The following is a 20,204-nucleotide window of genomic DNA, read 5'->3' as shown; positions in this document are numbered from 1 at the left end:
ATATAACTTGAATAAAGAAATTTAGATTTCTTTGAAATCTCTTGAAACATGGATTCCTCAAATAAATTTTGAAGAAGAGGTTTCGTACTATATGATCCAATCACGAATATGCTCTGATACCACTGTTGGGTTCGGAGCGCAGCGGAAGACTTATACTTAATTGATCCTGCCCGAACACTGAATCGATGGACACTGGGCACGTGGCGCTCTTCCAACCGATGACGTGGATCTCCGGCCGGTTGTAGAGATCTCCGACGAATCTGCAAGGAAGTCGGGCCGGGAAGGGGTTCCCGGCGACGACCCTCCGACGCTCAAGTCAGGCAAGAGGAAACTAGGAAGTGGCTTCGAATATCAGAGAATGCGTACCTCCGACGAAGTGTGAGGACCCTTATATAGAGCTTTGAAGAGGCTTATGCATATATACCGAGGCGACTACGTGTCCTCTTACCATACCTCAGTATGGGCTTGTCAGAGGAGCTTGCCTGACACCATACTACTACAGTCTGAGCACCTCTTTGATGGGACGGCAGAACCTTCTGTCATAAGGTTCAGCGTATAACTTGGTCGTTGGACATGCCTGTTGTCAGAAGATGTTTCCCGATGTTTCCCTTGTCCTTTTGTCTCTTCTCTTCTCGCACCGAGCGTCCGGTCGCTCGGCGGGCACGTCGCGTTCGACCGGACGTAGGTAATGATTTGACCGAGAAGATTCCCGGTCATGTGCTCGGCTAACTGTTCACAGCATTGCCGCTCTAGGCCTTGGTCCGAGCAGGCTGCCCACTTGGCTTGGCTACCTTGTTCCCTATGAATGTCGGAAACCTGAGTCCCCGTCGGGTTGTCTTTGATTCCGCTTAGACCCTGTTCGGCCGGTCGGTCCCCCTTTTCCGGTCGGCCGTTTGACCTTTGACCTCCACGTGGTGTTGACTTCCCTAAAAGGGGGTCCCGCGTCCGTACCGCCAGATCACTTGCCTCCCCTTCAAGTCTAGTCGAAGGAGGCGATTAGTCCGACTGACTGGACCATCAGTCTCGCCGAGCGGCATCTATATGCAACTATCCTCCGCTCGGCCCCCACAGGGGTAGCTATAACGCCAGTCAACGCCAACATTCCTCGGATCTCTTCGAAGTTTGCGCCAATCTCCATCATTAAGGCCGAGCACGCGCTCATTAAATGCGCTCCAGTAGCTGCATGCCACGTGGCGATGCTGCCGTCATCGTACGGCGGCGGCGTGGTGTCCGACGGGATCGAGGCGGTTTGAAATGGATGGCCCGATGTATGCTTCGGTTCCCGTGACCTGCATCCGATGGTGGAGGCCGCTCGGGCCCAACCCTATAAATCCTTCGCTTTCTCCCCCAGCCGCATCTTTGCCTTCACGTGCTCCCCAGTTTTTCTATCGAAGCTCTCCGGCGATCCTGCTCTTCTGTTTTCAGACGATCTCCGACGTTCTTCCCTCGATCTTCCGTTTCATTGTAAGGTTCTCCTACTTTCTCTCTTTGTTAGCCTTGTGTTTCTTGTCGAGTTCTCGTCCTTTGCGCACTATTTCGTCTATCATCTTCTTCCTTCTACCATCTACTTTTCTTCGCCTTTTGTGATTTCGTCCGCTCGGACAATGGCTAGCTCCTCTCAGTCTCAAGACCAAGCTCTCGGCCCATGGTATACTACCATGGAGTCGCGCTTCGATCGGCGCGACGCCGACATTCTGATGGACTCTTTTGAAATTCCTTCTGATTTTGAACTTATCTTACCCTCCCCCTCCGCTCGGCGACACAAACTGCCGCGCGGAGCTTTCTGTGTTTTCCGCGACCAGTTCGTTACCGGTCTACGCTTTCCAATCCATCCCTTCATCATAGAAGTTTGTAATTTTTTCGGCATTCCGCTCGGAAGCCTAGTCCCTAACACTTTCCGCCTTCTATGCGGCGTCGTCGTCTTGTTCAAAATCCACAACATCCCCCTCCGACCGGAGGTTTTCTATTATTTTTATTACCCTAAACAGTCCGAGCTGGGCACATACATGTTCCAGGCTCGACCCGATTTAGTTTTCTTCAATAAACTGCCCTCTTCCAATAAACATTGGAAAGAGTTCTACTTCTACCTTCGTCTCCCCGAGCGGGCCGCTTTCCGAACCCAGTGGCAGGTCGGACCGCCAATCTCCCCAGAGCTCAAAAGGTTCAAGACCCGACCGGACTATCTGCACGCTGCCAACATGCTAGCCGGTTTGAAGTTTGACATCAATAAGTTCCTGCCTGAAGGGGTGATGTACATTTTTGGCCTGAGTCCGATCATGACCCCCCTTCCGAGCGTCTTCGGTAAGAATTTTACTTGTGCATTTGCTTTGATTGCTAACTAATTTTCTCCTTTTTCCTTTGCAGCGGACATCGTCATGGAGTCCGTGATGGCCGGCATTTTGAAAAGGATGTTGGTTGCTACTCGGAAAACCTAGAGGTTCCACTGTACAAAATTTTGTACAAAGGTCTGAACCTTTTCCTAGCTACCATGTGTTCTTTTAAATTAAATTTTGGATCGCCTGCGGAACTTAACACGTTTGATCCAAAACTTAATCTATTTGTTCTTTAAGGTTTAGACTTGGATCTCCTGCGGAACTTAACACGTTTGATCCAAATCGCCTAAGTTATTAATTCCATTAAATATTAATTTTCATAATTGGTTTCCAGTACTGACGTGGCGAGGCACATGGCCTTCTTGGATATGGGAACAACCACCACCGACTAGACAAAACCTTTTATGGAAAGCTAATATTTAATTTCCTAAAATAACTTTAGGTCAACCAAAAGGAACAATCAAATCACAAGGAAAAGAAAAATAAAAGAACACAACTTCGAAAAACATATTCGAAATTCTAGAATCGTAAGACTCTTGTATTTGGTATTATTTCCATAAATAACTAGCATGATGCGGAAAGGAAAAATTACTAGTTATACCTTCTAAAAAGACCTCTTGATCTTCTACCGTATTCCTCTTCTAACCTCGGACGTTGTGTGGGCAACGATCTTCCGAGATGAGAACCACCAAGCACCTTCTTCTTCCTTGCAAGTTTCGGCCACCACAATTCTCCAAGAGAAGTAGAGGTCCGGCCACCACCACCAAGCTCCAAGGGATGCAAGCTTTCTCTCCTTCTTCTTCTTCTTCTCCAAGTAGTATCCGGCCTCCACAAGAGCTCCAAGCAATAGAGAATTTCGGCCACCACAAAGAGGAAGAAAGGGAGAAGATGTTGGCCGGCCACACCAAAGAATAGGAGAGGGAGAATAATAGAGATTGTTCACCATGAAGCCTTCTCTACCCCCTCTTTTATAATCCTTGGTCTTGGTAAATAAGAAAATTTAATTAAAAACTTCCTTAATTCTTTTGCCATGAAAAGGAAAAATTTATTTAATTAAAACAATTTTCCATTTCTCAATTTACATGGCCGGCCACCCCAAAGCTACAAACAAGGAGAGTTTTAATTAATTAAAACTTCCTAATTTGTCTCCAGAAATTTATAAAATTTCTTCAATAATTTAATCCCTTCATGATTGGTTTATAAAAAAGGAAATTTAATAAATTAAAATCTTTCTTTTAAACATGAGGATAAAAAGAAAGTTATCTCTAAAAATTAAAATCTCTTTTAATCTACAAATAAGGAAAGATATCAAATCTTTTCTCAATCTTTTGTAGAAACTAATAAAAGAGAATTATTAATTTTAAACTTTCTTTAAATCATGAACATGGTTAAAAGGAAAGTTTTCTTAAAATTTAAAATCCTCCTTTAATCAACAAATAAGGAAAGATTTCAAATTTTAAACTCTCTTTAAACATGTAGATGATTTACAAATAAGGAAAGTTTTACCAAAATTAAAACCATCCTTTTAATCTACAAATAAGGAAAGAGATTAATCTCTTCTCTTAATATTTTGTAGAAAGTTATAAAAGGAAATTTTAATTTTTAAACTCTCTTTAAAATCATGATATCCATATAAGAAATAATTTTAATAAAATCCTTTTAATATTCTAGTGGCGGCCACCTAAGCTTGGGACCCAAGCTTTGGCCGCCACCACTTGGTCTTGGCGGCCTAGCTTGGGTTCCAAGCTAGCTTGGCCCGCCCCATTGGATGAAGGTGGGTACACGGTGGGTATAAATCTCTATATACTAGAGGCTACGATAGGGACCGAGAGGAGGAATTGGTTTTGGTCTCCCGATGAAATTAAGCATCCGTGTTCGCCCGAACACACAACTTAATTTCATCAATAATAATTCATTCCACTAAAGAACTATTATTGAACTACGCACCAATCCCAAATTACATTTTGGCTCCTTCTTATTATGAGTGTGTTAGTCTCCTGTGTTTAAGATAACAAATGTCCACTAATTAAGTAAGTTACGACAACTCACTTAATTAATATCTAGCTCCAAGAGTAGTACCACTCAACTTCATCGTCATGTCGGACTATGTCCCGCAGGGTTTAACATGACAATCCTTATGAGCTCCTCTTGGGGACATTCTCAACCTAGATCACTAGGACACAGTTTCCTTCTATAATCAACAACACACACTATAAGTGATATCATTTCCCAACTTATCGAGCTTATTGATTCATCGAACTAAATCTCACCCATTGATAAATTAAAGAAATAAATATCAAATATATGTGCTTGTTATTATATTAGGATTAAGAGCACACACTTCCATAATAACTGAGGTCTTTGTTTCTTTATAAAGTCAGTATAAAAGAAATGACCTCTAATGGTCCTACTCAATACACTCTAAGTGTACTAGTGTAATTATATAGTTAAGATAAACTAATACCTAATTACACTACGACCTTCCAATGGTTTGTTCCTTTCCATTTTGGTCGTGAGCTACTGTTTATAATTTATAAGGTACTGATAACATGATCCTCTGTGTGTGACACCACACACCATGTTATCTACAATATAAATTAATTGAACAACTTCATTTATCATAAATGTAGACATTTGACCAATGTGATTCTTATTTCTAGATAAATGTTTATACCAAAAGCTAGACTTTTAGTATACACTCTAACAAAGGAAAGCGGCGGCGCTCGAGGCCGCGGCTGCCAAAGAGATGGAGGTGCTGGGCATTGAGCTGGTCAGCTCGCACGAAGGAGAGAGCGACATGAATGCGGGGGAGTCGGCCGCTCAGGCTTCTCTCCCGGAGCCGGCGGTTGGCGTAACTTCCAGCCGAGGGCCTTCCGCTCGGGAGGAGGGCTCCGCTCAGGAGGAAGAGCGTCCTCTTCGACAAAAAAGGCGCCGAGTGAAGACACCCCTGCGATCGGCCACTTCCGCGGTGCAGCCGTCCGATCGGGCCACCGCCGATTCTCACGGCAAAGCCCCAGCGATTGAGGCGATTTTGTCCGATCGGACCCCATCTTAGCTGGATGCGTCCGCGGACCCCCTCAAGGCCATTCCCGTCAGCGTCCTTCCGCCCGCTCCCCGCCAAGTTCAACGTTCGGCAATTTTGTCCCAGATGTCTGCGCCTGCCTCCGATCCTTCTCCAGCTTCCGCTCAGACGACTCCTGGACGACATCGTACAATCAGGGTCTCCTTGCACCTCCCCACCGAAGAATTGATGCCCAAGTCCGCTCGGCCAACTGCACCCGAGCACATGATCACAATGAAGGGGCCCTTGGCCGAGATGTGGGCCGATGCTCGGGCGCGCATCGCGATGATTCCGCTCAGCAATCTGGCCAACAACCACATGCAAAAGGCCACTGGGGTAAGTATGTTTTCTTTGAAGTCTTTTACGTATTCTTTCCGATCGACCACTAACAATCTTGCTTATGTCAACGATGGGTGGAGGAGATTGCTGTCTCCAATCGTCTCGCCATGGTGGACGAGGAGCTAAAGAGGTTGAAGGCTTCGGGTGGCTCGCTCGGCTCTCAAGGCCCCTCATACGCCGAGTTGCAGAAAGAGCTCAAAAAGACCCAAGACTTGTTGGCGGCTGAGCAAAAAAAGATGGCCAATCAGACCTATACCCTAGCCGTGTTGGTTAATCCGAGGAAAACGTACCGGTTCCACTGTACAAAAATTTTTGTACAAGTATCGAACCTTTCCTTAAATAACCTATTGTGTTCTTTAGAAATTAAATCAGGAATCGCAGACGGAACTTAACATCATTGATTCCAAATTTAACTTATCTGTTCTTAATGGTTTAGATTTGAATCGCAAGCGGAACTTAACACTATTGATTCAAATCTACCTAAATTATTAATTCCATAAATATTAATTTCCAAAATTGGCTTCCAGGACTGCATGGCGAAGCACATGACCTTCTTGGATATGGGAGCAACCACCACCGCCTAGGCAAAGCCTTTTAAGGAAAGCTAATATTTATTTCCTTAAATAACTTTAGGTTAACCAAAAAGAACAATCGAATCACAAATTCGAAAAAGAAGAAAACACAAAATCGAAAAATAAATTCGATAAACTAGATCTAATTGCCTCTTGTATTTAGAATTCTTACAAAGAAAAATAACTAGTATGATGTGGAAGAAAAATACTAGTTATACCTTCTCTTTGTAAGCTAATGACCTCAAGATCTTCTGCCGTATTCCTCGCCTTGCCTTAGACGTCGTGTGGGCGACGATTCCTCCAAGATGAACACCACCCAAAAGCTTCCTCCTTCTTCTTCTAAAATCCGGCCACCACCACCACCAAGGAGAAGAGAGCAAAGGGAGAGGAAGAAGGGAGAGGGCCGACCACCAAGAGATCACCCAAGCAAAAGAATAAGAGTTGTGTCTCATGAAGCCCCCTCACCCCTTCTTTTATATTACTTGCCCAAGACAAATAAGGAAAAACCTTTTACAAAAAATAAAATCATCCAAGAGTTTTTCCTTTTCCCTTTTTATTTTTCCTTTTCTTTCCTCTTGATTGAATCAATCATCAATCAATGGTTATAATCAATCCTATTTGGTTTAGGATTGAATTTGGTTTAATCCTATTGGCCGACCCTTGCTTGGGCACCAAGCAAGGTGGCCGACCACAATTAAAAGGAAAGGAAAAATAATTTTTAAAAAATTTTATAAGAAGAAATCCTCTTATAAAATTTACAAGCTCTCTTTCCTAAAGTATGAGTTAAAAAAGGAAAGTTTCTAAAAATTAAAACCATGTTTTAAATTTAAAAACTCTCTTATAAAATTTCCTTTTTTAATATGGTGATAGAAAATTTAAATTTTAAAACTTCTTTTCTTTTTTTTTCTTAAACCATGAGGATGGTTAAAAAAGGAAAGTTTTAGAATCTTTTAAACCCTCTATTTAAACATGTGGCGTAATTCAAATAAGGAAAGTTTTAAAAATTAAAATCTCTCTTTTAAAACTTATAGTGTTCTACAAAGAGAAGATTTTAAAAATTCAAAACAACCATCCCTTTTTGAATTATTATGGCCGGCCCCTACAAGCTTGGTCACCAAGCTATAGGGCCGGCCCCTTTCAAGAGGATGTGGCCGGCCATTGCTTGGTCACCAAGAAATGGTCCGGCCCCCTTCTTGGACACCAAGAAGAGCCTTACATTTGGATGGACTTGAGGCTATAATGAGGCTATGACAGGGACCTAGAGGAGAAATTGGTTTTGGCCTTCCGATGAGCTTGAGTATCCCGTGTTCGCCCCGAACACACAACTCAAGTTCATCGATAATAACTCATTCCACTAGAGAGTTATTACCGCACTACCGCACCAATCCCAAATTACATTATGGGCTCCTTCTTATCATGAGTGTGTTAGTCTCCCTGTGTTTAAGATTACGAATGTCCACTAATTAAGTAAGTTACTGACAACTCACTTAATTAATATCTAGCTCCAAGAGTAGTACCACTCAACTTTATTGTCATGTCGGATTAGGTCCACCTGCAGGGTTTAACATGACAATCCTTATGAGCTTCTCTTGGGGACATTCTCAACCTAGATAACTAGGACACAGATTCCTTCTATAATCAACAACACACACTATAAGTAATATCATTTCCCAACTTATCGGGCATATTGATTTATCGAGCTAAACCTCACCCTTTGATAAATCAAAGAAATAAATATTAAATATATGTGCTTGTTATTATATTAGGATTAAGAGCACACACTTCCATAATAACTAAGGTTTAGTTCTTTTACTAAGTCAATACAAAAGAACATACCTAAATGATCCTACTCATTACACTTAAAGTGTATTAGTGTAATTTATTAGTCAAGATAAACTAATACTTAATTACACTACGACTATACTGATAGTTTGTTCCTTTCTATCTTAGTCGCGAGCAACTGTTTATAATTTATAGAGAACCGACAACATGATCTTCTGAGTGTGACACCACACTCCATGTTGTCTACTATATAAATTAATTGAACAATTACATTTAATAAATGCAGATATTGACCAATGTGATTCTTTTATTTTAACAAATAAATGTTTACAAAAGCTAGGCTTTTAGTATACACTCCAACAATCTCCCACTTATACTAAAAGACTAAGCTGTCATATCTGTTGCCTTACATCTGATTCCCATCCCCTCCACATGCCGATCAAAAGCTTTTGCCGGAAGGGCCTTTGTGAAAGGATCTGCTAGGTTATCTTTTGATGCAATCTTGGCGACGACAACTTCTCCTCGCTTGACGATGTCTCGTATCAGGTGGTACTTGCGCTCAATATGTTTACTTGCCTTATGAGCTCGTGGTTCCTTCGAGTTTGCAACTGCACCGCTATTATCACAATAAATTGTGATAATATTGGGCAAACCAGGAATCACATCTAAGTCCATTAGAAAGTTCCTGAGCCATACAGCTTCTTTGGCTGCCTCAGAGGCTGCCACATACTCAGCTTCCATGGTTGAGTCCGAGACGCATTTCTGCTTAACACTCCTCCATGCAATGACTCTATCTCCTAGAGTAAACACATAGCCTGATGTTGATTTACTATTGTCCCTATCTGATTGCAAATCTGAATCCGTGTAACCCACAGGGAGCAACTCGTCTGCTTGGTAAACTAGCATATAATCTCTAGTCCTTCTCAGATACTTCAATATATGATTTTCCGCAGTCCATTGTCCTTGTCTAGGGTTACTCTGATATCTGCTGACCATGCCCACGACAAAATAGATATCAGGTCTCGTACACAGCATTGCATACATAAGACTTCCTACAGCCGAAGTATAAGGAACTGCCTTCATTTCCTCTATCTCCTTTGATGTCTTCGGAGACATCTCTTTAGATAAGGCTACTTCATGCCTAAAAGGTAAGAAACCTTTCTTGGAGTTCTGCATGCTAAAACGAGCAAGGACTGTATCTATATATATGAAGCTTGGGATATACACAACATTCTTTTCTTGCGATCCCTTATAACTTTGATCCCAAGAATGTGTGCACATTCTCCTAAGTCCTTCATATTAAATTGTTTGGACAACCATACCCTTACGTCCGATAATACCTTGACATTGTTGCCAATTAACAAAATATCATCTACGTATAGTACAAGAAATACCACCATGTTTCCGTTACACTTCTTGTATACACAAGACTCATCCGGACACTGAATAAATCCATATGACTGGATTACTTCGTTAAACCGGATGTTCCAAGATCTTGAATCTTGCTTCAATCCGTAAATGGACCGATTAAGCTTGCACACTAGATGCTCTTTGCCTTTTTCAATGAACCCTTCTGGTTGCTTCATATGGATGTTTTCTTCAAGACTTCCGTTAAGGAAAGCTGTCTTGACATCTATTTGCCAAATCTGATAATCCATATGAGCAGCAATGGATAAGAGTATCCAGATAGACATAAGCATGGCTACCGGCAAAAAAGTCTCCTCATAGTCGATTCCCTCTTTCTGAGTACACCCTTTCGCAACAAGCCTTGCTTTGAAGGTTTTTACCTTCCCATCTGTCCCTCTTTTCCTTTTGTAGATCCACTTGCATCCAACGGCTTTTACACCATCAGGTGGTTCTACAAGCTCCCAGACCTTATTAGAGTACATAGACTCTATTTCAGAATTCATTGCCTTTTGCCAAGATATTGCATCTATATCTTGGAGTGCTTCATCATATGTCCGGGGATCAGGTTCATGTTTACCCGGGATCAAGTCCGAAGACTCTCCAAAAACATGAATCTCTCAGGTTGCCTTACAACCCTCCCACTACGACGAGGCACCGTATGTGGTTGTGTATCATGTGTAACACGTGTTGCAGTCTCTTGTGGTACTTCATCTTGTACTGTTGGTACTGAAGTAGACGTGTCCTCTCTAATTTCTTCTAGAACTATTTCACTCATGGGCTTATGGTTCATTACATAATCTTCTTCTAAAAAACGAGCATTGGTACTAACAATGATCTTCTGATTTTTAGGATTATAAACAAACCGTCTTTCGTTCTCTTAGGATATCCAATAAACAGACAAACTTCTATACGTGATTCCAACTTGTCAGTATCTCCCTTTAGCACATGTGCTGGACTACCCCATATCCAGATATGATTCAGACTAGGCTTACGCCCATTCCATAATTCCATGGGAGTAGAAGGAACTGTTTTAGAAGGTACCATATTCAGAATGTACACTGATGTTTCTAAAGCATATCCCCAAAACGAATTCGGTAATTCTGAATAACTCATCATTGATCTAACCATTTCCATAAGAGTCCTATTCCTTCGTTCTGCCACACCATTCTGCTGGGGTGTACCAGGTGCAGACAATTGAGATTGAATCCCGACTACTGATAAGTAATTCCTAAACTCTCCAAAGAGTTATTTGCCACCACGGTCAGACCGTAGTGTTTTGATACTTTTACTAAGACGTTTCTCCACATCAGCCCTATATTCTTTGAACTTGTCAAAACATTCAGACTTGCGGCGCATCAGGTAAATGTATCCGTATCTTGAATAATCGTCTATAAAGGAGACGAAGTATTCATAACCACCTCTTGCCTGGATAGACATAGGACCACATAAATCAAAATGGACCAATTCTAACGCATCTTTGGCTCTATACCCCTTGGCCTTGAAAGGTCTCTTGGTCATTTTACCTTTCAAGCAGGATTCATATGTTGAAAAATTTTCCAACTCTAATGAACCCAATAGTCCATCGGCTACAAGTTTTTGAATCCTAGTTAAGTTAATATGTCCAAGCCTTAGATGCCAAAGATATGTTTAGTTCATTTCCGAAGGTTCTTTTCTCTTATTAGAGTTAGAAGATGTGTTATTAATTTTCATATTTTACTTCGTGGGAGAAATTGGATTTAAAGTGTATAAATTGCCAATCAATGCATAAAAACAGATAATCACCTTATTTCTCTTTATAACGACATTGTTACTAAAGGAAACTGAATATCCATCCATATACAGTTTAGAAACTGAAATTAAATTCTTTCTAAAACTGGGTACATAAAGACAATTTCTTAAAATCAAATTTCTATTCCTATCAAAAGATAAGTAGACGTCTCCCACTGCGACAGCCGCCACCTTAGTAGCATTGCCCATGTAGACGGTTATCTCTCCATCAAATAGTCGCCGGGTTTCCTGGAACCCCTGCAAAGAATTGCAGACATGATCAGTGGCTCCTGTATCTACACACCAGGTGCTGGTAGATAACACCGCTAAACATGTTTCAACTACTAGAGTATGAGATATACCTTTATTGTTCTGGTTCCTTCGAGGACAGTCCGCTTTCTAATGTCCAGACTGCTTGCAGATGAAGCACTTGCCCTTCGGCTTCTTCATTCCAGCTTTCTGTCCTGTACTATGAGGTTTATTCACCTTCTTTGTTGAAAAGACTTGTTTCTTCTTCTTCTTACCTTTCGACTTAGAAGTAGAACCATTTTCAGCATAGTGAATCTAAGAATTGTGACGAAATATTCCTTCTGCTGCCTGTAGTTCTGTCAGAAGTTTCGCCAATGTATACTCTCTTTAGTTCATGTTATAGTTCAGGCGGAACTGCTCAAAACTTCTTGGTAACATTTGGAGAATTATATAGACTTGGGTTTCCCCATCGATTTCTCCTCCAAGGACTTGTATTTCATTCAGATAAGCCATCATTTTGAGGATATGATCCCTTACGGGTGTCCCCTCAGACATGGTGGCTGTCATTAACTTCCTCATTGCCTCTTACCTAGCAGTTCGACTCTGGTGCCCAAAGAGTTCTTTGAGATTGTTCATTATATCATAAGTTGTTTGTAAATCTTGATGTTGATGTTGCAATACATTTGACATTGATGCCAAAATGTAACACCACGCCATCTCATCAGCTTTTACCCATTTCTTATGATACTCAATCTCCTCTGGGGTAGAGTCACCGTCAGGTGCATCAGGGCAAGCCTCAGTCAGTACAAACTTATAGCTTTCAGCAGTAAGAACTATGTCCAGGTTTCTTTTCCAATCAATATAGTTTGGACTAGTAAGTTTGTTCTCTTTCAGTATAATGGCTAGTGGGTTGAAAGTCATCCTAAGAATCACAAAAGTAAACTTTGGTCAAGACTCTAAATTTAGAATAATATTGATTCCTCAAACAATACTATTTTAAATTAACCAACACCTCAAATCATCGTGAATATTGCATGCCACGTTAGTGTGGACGTATACAAATTCATCATTTGTAAGAGGAGGGTGTGACCCATTAATTTTATTATCTTGTCATCCTAACTTTATGACAAATAAAATTAATAGTTGGTTTCACTTTAGTCACACAAGACAATAGCAGTGACTCCGTTGGGGAGGATACTATTGAATGCGTCTAAGTGTATACCATTACTTGATACTAAGTCCATTAAATTGGATTGTGCCCCTTCAGTTGGAGAAGATCACACACTCCTAAATAATTTCCTTTAACCATCTATAAAAGGAAGTTTGATCTAGTGATCCGCAACAAACTCATCCGTTGTGGAGAGAGGCACTCAGAGCCAACACGCAAGCTTGTTGCATCACTTACAAACCAGTAATGGAGACCATGTGATTTATTAAAATCTCTCTCCCACTTAGTTATTTAGAAATGAGGATTTTAACCTATGCTAGCATACATCACATGCATATAAACATCATAGTAAATAAAAGCAATAAATTTGGAAATTAATTTTCCAACTATTATGACCTTTTCCATCACTGTCTTCAGTATGCTCTAACCCTAGCTGTTGCCATCTTTAGCCACCGCCATCGGGTCGAGTTGTCGCATCCTTCGTGCTTCTTATTCCGCTGCGCCTATGGTGCTCCGAAAGTACCATGCCTCGTAAGAATCCGATCCGCGACAAAAATAGAATTTTACATATGTCGATCCTATATTCCACGAGGGAATGTACATGTATTCTAGATCGAACAAAAATAAAATTCTAAAAATAATACAGCTCCTGCTGTATTTTATACATACAATCATGCACACAAATAATGCCCTTGACATGTCCAAGGGTCCAATCACACACAATATCAATAAGCCATAATAGTTGGAGCCTGCAACCAAAGAGTTAGCACATCCTACTATTTTCCTGCCTAAATTATGCATGATATGTGCATAACCTATTTGAATTCTAAAAATACACAGAGGCAAACCCTAGCCAAACCGTAGCTCTGATACCAATTGTTGGTTGATCCTAGGAAAACGTACCGGTTCCACTGTACAAAAATTTTTGTACATGTATCGAACCTTTCCTTAAATAAGCTATTGTATTCTTTAGAAATTAAATCAGGAATCGCAGACGGAACTTAACATCATTGATTCCAAATTTAACTTATCTGTTCTTAATGGTTTAGATTTGAATCACAAGCGGAACTTAACACTATTGATTCAAATCTACCTAAATTATTAATTCCATAAATATTAATTTTCAAAATTAGCTTCCAGGACTGCATGGCGAGGCACATGACCTTCTTGGATATGGGATCAACCACCACCGCCTAGGCAAAGCCTTTTAAGGAAAGCTAATATTTATTTCCTTAAATAACTTTAGGTTAACCAAAAAGAACAATCGAATCACAAATTCGAAAAAGAAGAAAACACAAAATCGAAAAATAAATTTGATAAACTAGATCTAATTGCCTCTTGTATTTAGAATTCTTACAAAGAAAAATAACTAGTATGATGCAGTTATACCTTCTCTTTGTAAGCTAATGACCTCAAGATCTTCTGTCATATTCCTCGCCTCGCCTTGGACGTCGTGTGGACGACGATCCTCCAAGATGAACACCACCCAAAAGCTTCCTCCTTCTTCTTCTAAAATCTGACCACCACCACCACCAAGGAGAAGAGAGCAAAGGGAGAGGAAGAAGGGAGAGGGCCGACCACCAAGAGATCACCCAAGCAAAAGAATAAGAGTTGTGTCTCATGAAGCCCCCTCACCCCTTATTTTATATTACTTGCCCAAGGTAAATAAGGAAAAACCTTTTACAAAAAATAAAATCATCCAAGAGTTTTTCCTTTTCCCTTTTTATTTTCCCTTTTCTTTCCTCTTGATTGAATCAATCACCAATCAATGGTTATGATCAATCATATTTGGTTTAGGATTGAATTTGGTTTAATCCTATTGGCCGACCCTTGCTTGGGCACCAAGCAAGGTGGCCGACCACAATTAAAAGGAAAGGAAAAATAATTTTTAAAAAATTTTACAAGAATAAATCCTCTTATAAAATTTACAAGCTCTCTTTCCTAAAGTATGAGTTAAAAAAGGAAAGTTTCTAAAAATTAAAACCATATTTTAAATTTAAAAATTCTCTTATAAAATTTCCTTTTTTTAACATGGTGATAGAAAATTTAAATTTTAAAACTTCTTTTCCTTTTTTTTCTTAAACCATGATGGTTAAAAGGGGAAAGTTTTAAAATCTTTTAAACTCTCTATTTAAACATGTGGCGTAATTTAAATAAGGAAAGTTTTAAAAATTAAAATCTCTCTTTTAAAACTTATAGTTTTCTACAAAGAGAAGATTTTAAAAATTTAAAACAACCCTCTCTTTTTGAATTATTATGGCCGGCCCCTACAAGCTTGGTCACCAAGCTATAGGGCCGGCCCCTTTCAAGAGGATGTGGCCGGCCATTGCTTGGTCACCAAGCAATGGTCCGACCCTCTTCTTGGACACCAAGAAGAGCCTTACATTTGGATGGACTTGAGGCTATAATGAGACTACGACAGAGACCTAGAGGATAAATTGGTTTTGACCTTCTGATGAGCTTGAGTATTCCGTGTTCGCCCCGAACACACAACTCAAGTTCATCGATAATAACTCATTCCACTAGAGAGTTATTACCGCACTACCGCACCAATCCCAAATTACATTATGGGCTCCTTCTTATCATGAGTGTGTTAGTCTCCCTGTGTTTAAGATTACGAATGTCCACTAATTAAATAAGTTACTGACAACTCACTTAATTAATATCTAGCTCCAAGGGTAGTACCACTCAACTTTATTGTCATGTCGGACTAGGTCCACCTGCAGAGTTTAACATGACAATTCTTATGAGCTCCTCTTGGGGACATTCTCAACCTAGATAATTAGGACACATATTCCTTCTATAATCAACAACACACACTATAAGTAATATCATTTCCCAACTTATCGGGCATATTGATTTATCGAGCTAAACCTCACCCTTTGATAAATCAAAGAAATAAATATTAAATATATGTGCTTATTATTATATTAGGATTAAGAGCACACACTTCGATAATAACTAAGGTTTAGTTCTTTTACTAAGTCAGTACAAAAGAACATACCTAAATGATCCTTCTCATTACACTTAAAGTGTATTAGTGTAATTTATTAGTCAAGATAAACTAATACTTAATTACACTACGACTATACTGATAGTTTGTTCCTTTCTATCTTAGTCGTGAGCAACTATTTATAATTTATAGAGAACCGACAACATGATCTTCTGAGTGTGACACCACACTCCATGTTGTCTACTATATAAATTAATTGAACAATTATATTTAATAAATGCAGATATTGACCAATATGATTCTTTTATTTTAACAAATAAATGTTTACAAAAGCTAGGATTTTAGTATACACTCCAACAAGCCGAGCTCGAGCGACAGGTCAAATCACGGGACCGCAAAATAAGCCTGGCAACCGAGCGGAAGAACACGGCTATCGCCGATCTGGAGAAGAAGAATGTCGAGGCTCAGGGCCTGGAGCAAAGAGTCATGGAGCTGATGGAGCAGCTAGATGGTGAGAAGGCAAGCCGCTCGACCGAGGCGATTAAACACAAAGATGAATTGAAGGCATTGCAGGAGTCTCTCGAAGCTTCTCAAGTCGCCTTCAAGGAATACCAAGAGGCGGAACCTCGCCGAGTCGCCACCCTGAGGCTGAATTACATCCGCTTGACTGAATTTTCTGAAAAAGTGTGCGAGCGGATGTATAATGCTTTTGAGCTTGCCATCACTGCTACCACGGACTACCTGAAGTCCAAGGCTCAACTTCCCGACTCCTCAACTATCCCGGCCGAAGATTATGTGGCGCTTCTCTCCTCCATCCCAAAGGACATTTATGATTTTCTTGAGTAGAAGTCTTCATGTAATTCGTCCGCTCGGCCAAAACTCTCCTTGTTTTGTAATTCGGCCACTCGGCCTTAATTTCTATAATTATATGCTATCCTTTCGCCTGCCTTTTCTTTTGCTAATCAATACGCGTGCCGTCCGCTCGGCTCACCAACCACCGTTCATGTTCCTGTACTTCTCCCCGTTATTCGCCTCTCATCCCACTTCTCTTGTGTTCGAAAGGGATTTTTTACGAAGTATTTTGCATAGCTGGTCCGCTCGGCTGAATATATCCTGTTTGGCAAATGAACTTTTCGCTAGATGTTCATGAAGTACTTTTGGTTACTTGGAGGATCGGCCAAACGATTCACAAGTCGAATTCTTTATTGTCTTCTTCCGACCGAAGTGTTTATAGTCGCCGGCGCGACTCTCGATTTTTAACGTCGGAGCTCGACGGTCTTCCGCCCGGAGGGTTTATAGTCGTCGGCGCGACTCTCGATTTTAAACGTCGGAGCTCGACGGTCTTCCGTCCGGAGAGTTTATAGTCACCGGTTCGACTCTCGATATTTAACGTCGGAGCTCGACAGTCTTCCACTCGGAGGGTTTATAGTCGCCGGTTCGACTCTCGATATTTAACGTCGGAGCTCGACGGTCTTCCGCTCGGAGGGTTTATAGTCGTCGGTTCGACTCTCGATATTTAACGTCGGAACTCGACGGTCTTCCGCCCGGAGGGTTTATAGTTGCCGACGCGACTCTCGATTTTTAACGTCGGAGCTCGACGGTCTTCCGGCCAGAGGGTTTATAGTCGCCGGCGCGACTCTCGATTTTTAATGTCGGAGCTCGACGGTCTTCCGCCCGGAGGGTTTATAGTCGCCGGCCCGACTCTCGATTTTTAACGTTGGAGCTCGACGGTCTTCCGCCCGGAGGGTTTATAGTCGCCGGTTCGACTCTCGATTTTTAACGTCGGACCTCGACGGTCTTCCGCCCGGAGGGTTTATAGTCACCGGCGCGACTCTCGATATTTAACGTCGGAGCTCGACGGTCTTCCGATTCGGCTGACGATGCCCTATACTTGCGCTAATTTTCCGATTTTTTACTCCTGCATTTCAAATATACAGCCGAACGGAAAATATACAACATACATTACATTGGCGCACCTTTCACCCCGCCCGGTAAGGCTGGAGGTGGTTCGCGCTCCACGGTCGATCCAGTTGTCGTCCGTCTTCATCCTCCAGATAATAGGCACCCGAGCGGAGCTTTTCGATGACTTTGAAGGGGCCAGCCCAAGGAGCCTCCAGCTTGCCAACGTCCCCGACCGGCTTTACTTTCTTCCACACTAGGTCGCCGACCTGGAACGCTCTAGGGATCACGCGCCGGTTGTAGTTCTGCTTCATTCTCCGCCGGTACGCCATCAGTCGGACGGACGCTTTGGCTCACTCTTCGTCGATCAAGTCCAACTCCATGTTTCTCCGCTCGGCGTTGTCATCATCATAGTTCTGGATCCGGACGGTCTCCACGCCGACTTCAACTAGGATAATTGCTTCGCCGCCATACACTAAATGGAACGGCGTGACGCCCGTTCCCTCCTTTGGAGTCGTGCGGATAGCCCATATGACGCCTGGCAGCTCGTCCACCCAGCTTCCTCCCATATGGTCGAGCCGAGCCCGAAGAATGCGAAGAATCTCCCGATTGGCTACTTCGGCTTGACCATTACTCTGGGGATACGCCACGGAAGTAAAATGTTGTTCGATGCCATAACTTTTGCACCATTCTTCGAGCTGCTTCCCGACGAACTGTCGCCCGTTATCAGATATGAGCTGGCGAGGAACGCCGAACCGACAGATTATATCCTGCCAGATGAACTTTTTGACCATCTGCTCGGTGATCTTGGCCAGTGGCTTGGCCTCCACCGATTTGGAAAAGTAGTCGACCGCCACCAGTAGAAACTTCCGTTGACTGGTCGCCATAGGGAACGAACCCACAATATCCATTCCCCACTGATCGAACGGACAGGATACCGTAGACGCTTTCATCTCCTCTGCCGGTCGGTGGGAGAAGTTGTAGTACTTCTGGCAGGAGAGGCACGTCGCGACGGTCCGAGCGGCGTCTTCTTGTAGTGTTGGCCAGAAGTATCCAGCCAGTAGGATCTTCCTAGCCAGCGATCGTCCGCCCGGATGTCCTCCGCACGATCCTTGGTGCACTTCCTGGAGTATGTACGCCGCGTCTTCCGAGCTCACACATTTCAAAAGTGGGCGGGAGAAAGCCTTCTTATAGAGTTGGTCTCCAACGAGTGTGAACCGACCGGCTCTCCTCCTCAATAGCTGGGCTTCCTCCCGATCGGAAGGTGTAGCACCCGAGCGGAGAAACTCCATGATGGCTGTCCTCCAGTCGCTCGAGAATGTGAGGCCTTCCATCTGGTCGATGTGCGCCACCAAAGATACTTGCTCAATTGGCTGCTGGATGACGACCGGTGATATTGCACTTGCGAGTTTGGCTAACTCATCTGCCGCCTGGTTCTCCGCTCGGGGTATCTTCTGGATAATAACTTCTCTGAAGTGGGCCTTGAGCTTTTCGAAGGCCTCAACGTAGAGCTTGAGCCGAGCGTTGTTAATCTCAAAAGTGCCCGAGAGCTGCTGAGCAGCCAGCTGAGAGTCTGAATGGAGTGTCACCCAACCGACTCCTACATGCCGAGCTGCCTGCACGCCGGCTATGAGGGCCTCATATTCCGCTTCGTTATTGGTGGCTTTGTAGTCCAGCCGAACGGACAGGTGCATCCGTTCTTCTTGGGGAGAAAGTAATAGCACACCAATCCCGCTCCCGAGCCGAGTAGACGATCCATCCACAAATATTTTCCACATAGCTTCGGGCTCGGGACTTTGCACTTCGGTAACAAAATCTGCCAAGGACTGCACCTTTATCGTCGACCGGGGTTGATACTGAATGTCAAATTCGCTTAACTCCGTTGTCTATTTGATGAGCCGTCCAGACGCTTCTGGGTTCAGCAGCACTCTCCCCAATGGGCTATTTGTCCGGACGATGATTGTATGTGCTAGGAAATAAGGACGAAGTCTCCGAGCGGCGAGGACCAAAGCAAAAGCCAGTTTCTCGAGCCCAGTGTAGCGAGATTCAGCATCTTTTAGAATATGGCTCAAGAAGTACACGGGTTGTTCTTCTCCGCTCGTCCTCACTAACGCCGAGCCTACTGCCTGCTCGGTTGAAGATAAATAAATACAGAGCGGCTCACCTACAGCTGGCTTGGCTAGCACAGGCAAAGAGTTCAAGTATGTCTTCAACTCTTCAAATGCTCGAGCGCATTCCTCATCCCATTGGAACTTAGTAGCTTTACGTAGAACCCTGAAAAAAGGGAGACTCCGATCAGCGGTCTTCGAGATGAATCTTGACAGCGCAGTTATCCGACCGGACAGGCGCTGTACTTCCCTTAAATTTCTTGGGGGCGGCATATCTTGCAATGCTTTCACCTTTCTGGGATTTGCCTCGATGCCCCGCTCGGTCACTATATAGCCCAAGAAACGCCCGCCTTTTGCTCCGAACAGACATTTCTGAGGATTTAGCTCATGTCCGTAAAAAGATTAGCCGCTCGGACGGACTTGATGAGAATATCATCCACGTACACTTCTAAATTGCGTCGGATCTACTCCTTGAATACTTTGTTCATCAAGCGCTGGTAAGTTGCTCCCGCGTTCTTCAGTCCGAACGACATTACATTGTAATAGTAAGTGCCATCGGCTGTGAC

This window comes from Zingiber officinale, chromosome 5A, assembly GCF_018446385.1.
Source record: "Zingiber officinale cultivar Zhangliang chromosome 5A, Zo_v1.1, whole genome shotgun sequence".
NCBI classification, from domain to species: Eukaryota; Viridiplantae; Streptophyta; class Magnoliopsida; order Zingiberales; family Zingiberaceae; genus Zingiber; species Zingiber officinale.
This window is presented reverse-complemented; position numbering follows the sequence as displayed.